Source organism: Bos indicus, chromosome 1 (assembly GCF_029378745.1).
Source record: "Bos indicus isolate NIAB-ARS_2022 breed Sahiwal x Tharparkar chromosome 1, NIAB-ARS_B.indTharparkar_mat_pri_1.0, whole genome shotgun sequence".
NCBI classification, from domain to species: domain Eukaryota; kingdom Metazoa; phylum Chordata; class Mammalia; order Artiodactyla; family Bovidae; genus Bos; species Bos indicus.
The window spans coordinates 118790403-118798276 of record NC_091760.1 but is presented as its reverse complement, the minus strand read 5'-3'; positions in this window follow the sequence as shown (position 1 = coordinate 118798276).

Below are 7874 nucleotides of genomic sequence, written 5' to 3'. Positions count from 1 at the left end.
CCCCTATAATGAAAAGGACATCTTTTTTGGGTGTTAGTTCTAAAAGGTCTTGTAGGTCTTCGTAGAACCGTTCAACTTCAGCTTCTTCAGCATTCTGTCGTTCTGTCGTTTTTGAGATTGCATCCAAGTACTGCATTTCAAACTCTTTTGTTGACCACGATGGCTACTCCATTTCTCCTAAGGGATTCCTGCACACAGTAGTAGATATAATTGTCATCTGAGTTAAATTCACCCATTCCAGTCCCTTTTAGTTCGTTGATTCCTAGAATGTTGATGTTACGTTCACTCTTGCCATCTCCTGTTTGACCACTTCCAATTTGCCTTGATTCATGGACCTGACATTCCAGGTTCCTATGCAATATTGCTCTTCACAGCATTGAACCTTGCTTCTATCACCAGTCACATCCACAACTGGGTATTGTTTTTGCTTTGGCTCCATCCCTTCATTCTTTCTGGAGTTATTTCTCCACTGATCTCCAGTAGCATATTGGGTACCTATCGACCCGGGGAGTTCCTCTTTCAGTATCCTATCATTTTGACTTTTCATACTGTTCATAGGGTTCTCAAGGCAAGAATACTGAAGTGGTTTGCCATTCCCTTCTCCAGTGGACCACATTCTGTCAGACCTCTCCACCATGACCCGTCTGAGGAGCGGCCGCTGTGTGGGCACAGGAGGGCCGAGAGGAGCTACTCCATGTTCAAGGTCAGGAGGGGCGACTTCATCCAAGGTAAGGAGCAGCAGCTGTGCTTTGCTGGAGCAGCCATGAAGAGATACCCCACGTCCACGGTAAGAGAAACCCAAGTAAGACGGTAGGTGTTGCGAGAGGGCATCAGAGGGCAGACAGACTGAAACCATAATCACAGAAAACTAGCCAATCTGATCACATGGACCACAGCCTTGTCTAACTCAATGAAACTAAGCCATGCCGTGTGGGGCCACCCAAGTCGGACAGGTCATGGTGGAGAGGTCTGACAGAATGTGGTCCACTGGAGTATATATTGTATAATTCTACTTATTTGAAACATCCAGAAGAGGCAAATCTGCAGGAAGTAGATTAGTGGTTGTCAGGGACTAGAGGGAGGAGGAAGTGGGGAGTGATTCCTCATGGATTTGTGTTTCTTTCTGGAGGGTGTTCTGTAATCAGATAGTGGTGACCATGGTTGCACAACTTTGTGAATATTCCAAACCGCAGTGAACTGCACTTTGAAAGGGTGAATTTTATGTTATTTAAATTATTTCTCAAAAAAATAATTTTTAAAAGGAGGGAAGAACTTCTCTGGTCATCCAGAGGTTGAGAGTCCATGCTCCTAATGCAGGGGGCACAGGTTCAATTCCCAACCGGGAATTGAACCACACCACATGGCCAAAGAAATAAAATTTAAATTAAAAAAAGGGGTGGGGAGGAGGCTTTCGAGGTTTGGCATGAAAAGAAACTGTTCCAAGTGCCTAAGAAAGGCATGGAATTTGGTATTTATGTCTAGGCAAAGAGTGGAAGAATAAAAGGCATGGGAAGGGATACCAAATAATTACACCCTTGAGGTCCTAAACATTAAAAAAATTTTTTTAATTATATTGCTCATATTGTGAAACAAATAATTTTCTCCTTTTGGAAAGTACATGGTGACTCGCTCATTTTTTTAAGTACGAAAAAAGTTATCTATGGCCTTTCTCAGTTCTTTTAGTTTATGTATTGTGGAACAGTCTTGCTGCAAATCAAGTAATTTTATTTTGCTGCAGGACTTACACTCACTTGAGCTTTGTAAGGGCTTTTTATTTATTTGGACTAAAAGCATATGGTTTGCAGACCATGCCAGAAAATCAAATCCTAACCATCTATACTTGCTCCAGTGAAACTCAAAGACTTCCCTGGATTTTCTTTTCCTCATTCTCTGAATTTTAATCTGTGTGATTTTAGCCTTTGAGTTAACTGAGAAGCCTTTTCGTTCTGTGCACTAAGCACATTCCTTCAAAGCCACAGGCATCCACTTCTCATTGGATTTATGACAATCACAACATCGGCACGCAGGTATTAAAAAAACTCCATTTGCTTTGCCCATCACACCTCTGGTTACCTCAGGAAACCCCTCTTCGGTAGAAAAGGAGTAAAGATAATTTCTGCCATCCAAACCATGTCCAAGCACTCCAGAGCATTCTGCAGTCATGTGCCTTTTCTTATGCACATTTCTGCAGCTCTAGCTATTGAATCATACTAGGAGTTTTGCTTTCCAGAAGAAGGTGGACTTCCAAGGAAAAATGGTTCCAACAGACAGCCACCCAAAGGAACTTCCCTTCTGCAGAATAGCCCCCTGCCCCCTAGGATACTCCTTTCTGTAGCCTGATGAGTTTATGAATTAAATGATTTTCAAGGATGGAATGGCCTGAGAGCATTCTAAACTTTACAACTTTACCCTTTGTTCAACACACAACACAGATCATTCCAAGTATTTAATATTTAACACAACGGAGGCACTGACTTTGTAAAAAGAGCTAGAAAAGGTTTTAAAATTTGCTTTGTTTTCCTATCAGCACAATGCCATACATAAATGGGTGGATCAGAGTTCAAAGTAAAAGAGTAAAGACTAAGAAAAATAAAGAATAAAAGAGGTAAAGGATCTCACGAAGTTTGTGAGAAAGGGCAAAAACCCTTCTCTGTGTTGCCTCTCTTTGTAGCTGGTCATTGGGCAGACTGTTCTGTGAGACTAGAGATGATAATGGCAGGAGAGGAAGATGAAAATTGTGGTCTTTGCAACTAAAAAGCATCAATTTAGCTTCAAGTACAATAAAAGTGCATGGCCTCTCATTCTGACAGTTACACAATTATTTCTAATGAAACAATTTACACTACACTTAAAAAATTATCTTATAAAAAGTTGTAAATTGATTAATGCAGATATCTATATTCCTGATGTTCCTTTTTATTTTAGGCCCATTAAGAAAATGAAATGACTTTTCCCATGTTTCCCTATTATAGTAAGTAGACTCTTATGGACTCATGGCTACCAAACATAATTAAGTCATTTGAGTTCCTGGGCAGAGAAGACTAGAACTATATAAAGAGCCATTAATATTCAAGTGACAAAGTCACCCAATATATGTGTTTTACTGCCATAAAGCATATCATTGTTTTCTCATCTTGAAAGAGTATACACTATTTTGCAAAGCCGAGAAACAGTGGGTTTCTTCTGCTTTTATAATTAAAACATTGTTCTCAAAGTTTGCAAAGCTCACTGAAGTAATCACACTAATGGTGAAGCTCGGCTTGCTCGTTTTGCTGTAAAGGAAAGTATGTAGGTTTGAGCATAACTGTCACGGTGGTTTTAAAAACGAGTATGTTTAAACTAGAGGCAATATAGTACTACACCCTTGTACCAAAGTATTTTCTACTTGTAGGGAAAGAAAGGAAAAGAGATGACAGTTACCAATCACTGTGTAAACCATGGAAGGGTAAGCTAAAGCGAGATTTAAACATATATTAAAAAAAAAAAAGTACAGAGAACAGTATGTAAAGTATAGTAGGAAGGCTTTAATATAACAGTGGACAGATCTTCCTAATCATGAAGGCTGTGAGAACTACAAAGAAGTATTATGTTTTCCTGTGGAGATTAAAAACTCCATTTAGATATAATATTACCGAGAAAAAAGAGAGCTGGCTTAGCTAGTGCCTTGAAATTCTCATGTTTCTTTCACTAGCATGGAGGGAAAAGGACAGAAGAAAAAAAAAAAAAAAGGACTCTGGACCAAGCCTATCGGTAAAACCCTCAGCCTGTCTACCTGAGTCCTTTGGGGACTAGGCAGTTTTGAATAGCTGAGTTTTCTGGAGAGTTATGTGTGTATCATTCTGAGAATTAAAATTTTGTTTTAATTTTTTTTAAACTTTTGGTTGTGCTGGGTCTCTGTTACTGAATGGGCTTTTCTTTAGTTTTGAAGAGTGGCGGCTACTCTCTAGTTGCCCTGTGTGGGCTTCTCATTGCAGTGGTTTCTCTTGCTGTGGAGCAAGAGCTCCAGGGCACTTGAGCTTCAGGATTTGGGGGTCCATGGGCTCAGTAGTTTCGGCTCCTGGGCTCTAGAGCACAGGCTCGATAACTGTGCACAGGCTTAAGTTGCTCCAAGGAATTTGGGATCTTCCTAGATCAGGGATTGAACCCGTGTCTCCTGAACTGGCAGGTGGATTCTTTATGACTGAGCCACAATGGAGGCCCCTAAGAATTAAAAATTTTTCAATAAAAGTACTACTAAAAATGTATTTAAGTTCCCTGATCTTTATTCTTCTTTAGACTTCAAAAAAATTTTTTTAATACAAGTTAAACTCAGTAAGAGAAACCCAAGTAAGACGGTAGGTGTTGCAAGAGGGCATTAGAGGGCAGACACACGGAAACCATACTCACAGGAAACTAGTCAATATAATCACGCTAGGACCACAGCCTTGTCTAGCTCAATGAAACTAAGCCATGCCCGTGGGGCAAGCCAAGATGGGCAGGTCATGGTGGAGAGGTCTGACAGGATGTGGTCCACTGGAGAAGTGAATGGCAAACCACTTCAGTATTCTTGCCTTGAGAACCCCATGAGCAGTATGAAAAGGCAAAATGATAGGATACTGAAAGAGGAACTCCCCAGGTCAGTAGGTGCCCAATATGCTACTGGAGATCAGTGGAGAAATAACTCCAGAAAGAATGAAGGGATGGAGCCAAAACAAAAACAATACCCAGCTGTGGACGTGACTGGTGATAAAAGCAAGGTCCGATGCTGTAAAGAGCAATATTGCATAGGAACCTGGAATGTCAGGTCCATGAATCAAGGCAAATTGGAAGTGGTCAAACAAGAGATGGCAAGAGTGAATGTCAACATTCTAGGAATCAGCGAACTCAAATGGACTGCAACAGGTGAATTTAACTCAGATGACCATTATATCTACTACTGCGGACAGGAATCCCTCAGAAGAAATGGAGTAGCCATCATGGTCAACAAGAGAGTTCAAAATGCAGTACTTGGATGCAATCTCAAAAATGACAGAATGATCTCTGTTTGTCTCCAAGGCAAACCATTCAATATCACGGTAATCCAAGTCTATGTCCCAACCAGCAACGCTGAAGAAGCTGAAGTTGAATGGTTCTGTGAAGACCTACAAGACCTTTTAGAACTAACACCCAAAAAAGATGTTCTTTTCATTATAGGGGACTGGAATGCAAAAGTAGGAAGTTAAGAAACACCTGGAGTAACATGCAAATTTGGCCTTGGAGTACAGAATGAAGCGGGGCAAAGACTAATATAGTTTTGCCAAGAAAATGCACTGGTCATAGCAAACACCCTCTTCCAACAACACAAGAGAAGACTCTACACATGGACATCACCAGATGGTCAACACCGAAATCAGATTGATTACGTTCCTTGCAGCCAAAGATGGAGAAGCTCTATACAGTCAACAAAAACTAGACTGGGAGCTGACTGTGGCTCAGACTATGAACTCCTTATTACCAAATTCAGACTGAAATTGAAGAAAGTAGGGAAAACCACTAGACCATTCAAGTATGACCTAAATCAAATCCCTTATGATTCTACAGTGGAAGTGAGAAATAGATTTAAGGGACTAGATCTGATAGACAGAGTGCCTGATGAACTATGGAATGAGGGTCGTGACATTGTGCACGAGACAGGGATCAAGACCATCCCCATGGAAAAGAAATGCAAAAAAGCAAAATGGCTGTCTGGGGAGGCCTTACAAATAGCTGTGAAAAGAAGAGAAGCGAAAAGCAAAGCAGAAAAGGAAAGATATAAGCATCTGAATGCAGAGTTCCAAAGAATAGCAAGAAGAGATAAGAAAGCCTCCCTCAGTGATCAATTCAAAGAAATAGAGGAAAACAACAGAATGGGAAAGACTAGAGATCTTTTCAAGAAAATTAGAGATACCAAGGGAACATTTCATGCAAAGATGGGCTCGATAAAGGACAGAAATGGTACAGACCTAACAGAAGCAGAAGATATTAAGAAGAGGTGGCAAGAATACACAGAAGAACTGTACAAAAAAGATTTTCACGACCCAGATAATCACGATGGTATGATCACTGACCTACAGCCAGACATCCTGGAATGTGAAGTCAAGTGGGCCTTAGAAAGCATCACTACAAACAAAGCTAGTGGAGGTGATGGCATTCCAGTTGAGCTCTTTCAAATCCTGAAAGATGATGCTGTGAAAGTGCTGCACTCAATGTGCCAGCAAATTTGGAAAACTCAGCAGTGGCCACAGGACTGGAAAAGGTCAGTTTTCATTCCAATCCCAAAGAAAGGCAATGCCAAAGAATGCTCAAACTACCACACAATTGCACTCATCTCACATGCTAGTAAAATAATGCTCAAAATTCTCCAAGCCAGGCTTCAGCAATACATGAACTGTGAACTTCCTGATGTTCAAGCTGGTTTTAGAAAAGGCAGAGGAACCAGAGATCAAATTGCCAACATCCGCTGGATCATGGAAAAAGCAAGAGAGTTCCAGAAAAACATCTATTTCTGCTTTCTTGACTATGCCAAAGCCTTTGACTGTGTGGATCACAATAAACTGTGGAAAATTCTGAAAGAGATGGGAATACCAGACCACCTGATCTGCCTCTTGAGAAATCTGTATGCAGGTAAGGAAGCAACAGTTAGAACTGAACATGGAAAAAAAGACTGGTTCCAAATAGGAAAAGGAGTACATCAAGGCTGTATATTGTCACTCTGCTTATTTAACTTCTATGCAGAGTAGATCATGAGAAACGCTGGACTGGAAGAAGCACAAGCTGGAATCAAGATTGCTGGGAGAAATATCAATAACCTCAGATATGCAGATGACACCACCCTTATGGCAGAAAGTGAAGAGGAACTAAAAGCCTCTTGATGAAAGTGAAAGTGGAGAGTGAAAAAGTTGGCTTAAAGCTCAACATTCAGAAAACAAAGATCATGGCATCTGGTCCCATCATTTCATGGGAAATAGATGGGGAAACTGTGGAAACAGTGTCAGACTTTTATTTTTGGGGGCTCCAAAATCACTGTAGATGGTGACTGCAGCCATGAAATTAAAAGATGCTTACTCCTTGGAAGGAAAGTTATGACCAACCTAGATAGCATATTGAAAAGCAGAGACATTACTTTGCCAACAAAGGTCCGTCTAGTCACGGCCATGGTTTTTCCTGTGGTCATGTACAGATGTGAGAGTTGGACTGTGAACAAGGCTGAGTGCCGAAGAATTGATGCTTTTGAACTGTGGTGTTGGCGAAGACTCTTGAGAGTCCCTTGAACTGCAAGGAGATCCAAACAGTCCATTCTGAAGATCAGCCCTGGGATTTCTTTGGAAGGAATGATACTAAAGCTGGAACTCCAGTACTTTGGCCACCTCATGTGAAGAGGTGACTCATTGGAAAAGACTCTGATGCTGGGAGGGATTGGGGGCAGGAGGAGAAGGGGACGACAGAGGATGAGATGGCTGGATGGCATCAATGACTCGATGGACATGAGTCTGAGTGAACTCTGGGAGTTGGTGATGGACAGGGAGGCCTGGTGTGCTGAGATTCATGGAGTTGCAAAGAGTTGGATATGACTGAGCAACTGAACTAACTAAACTCAGTACAGAAATTAAGAAGGCAAAGAAAGTCATAATCCTACCACCCAGAAACCACTAGGTAACATTTTCTCTCAGTTCCTTAAATAGAGTGTTTTAGACAGAATTCAGGTTATAAAATAATGAGACCCTCAGACCACATTAGTATATTCTAAAGTCCTATATTATACTGAAATTTTATATGCATGGTTTTATCTGGTCTCTACAAGCCAATGAGATAGGTGTTATAATTCCTATTTTAGAGATGAAGAAAACAAAGCTTTGAGAATTTATCAAGGATCTATA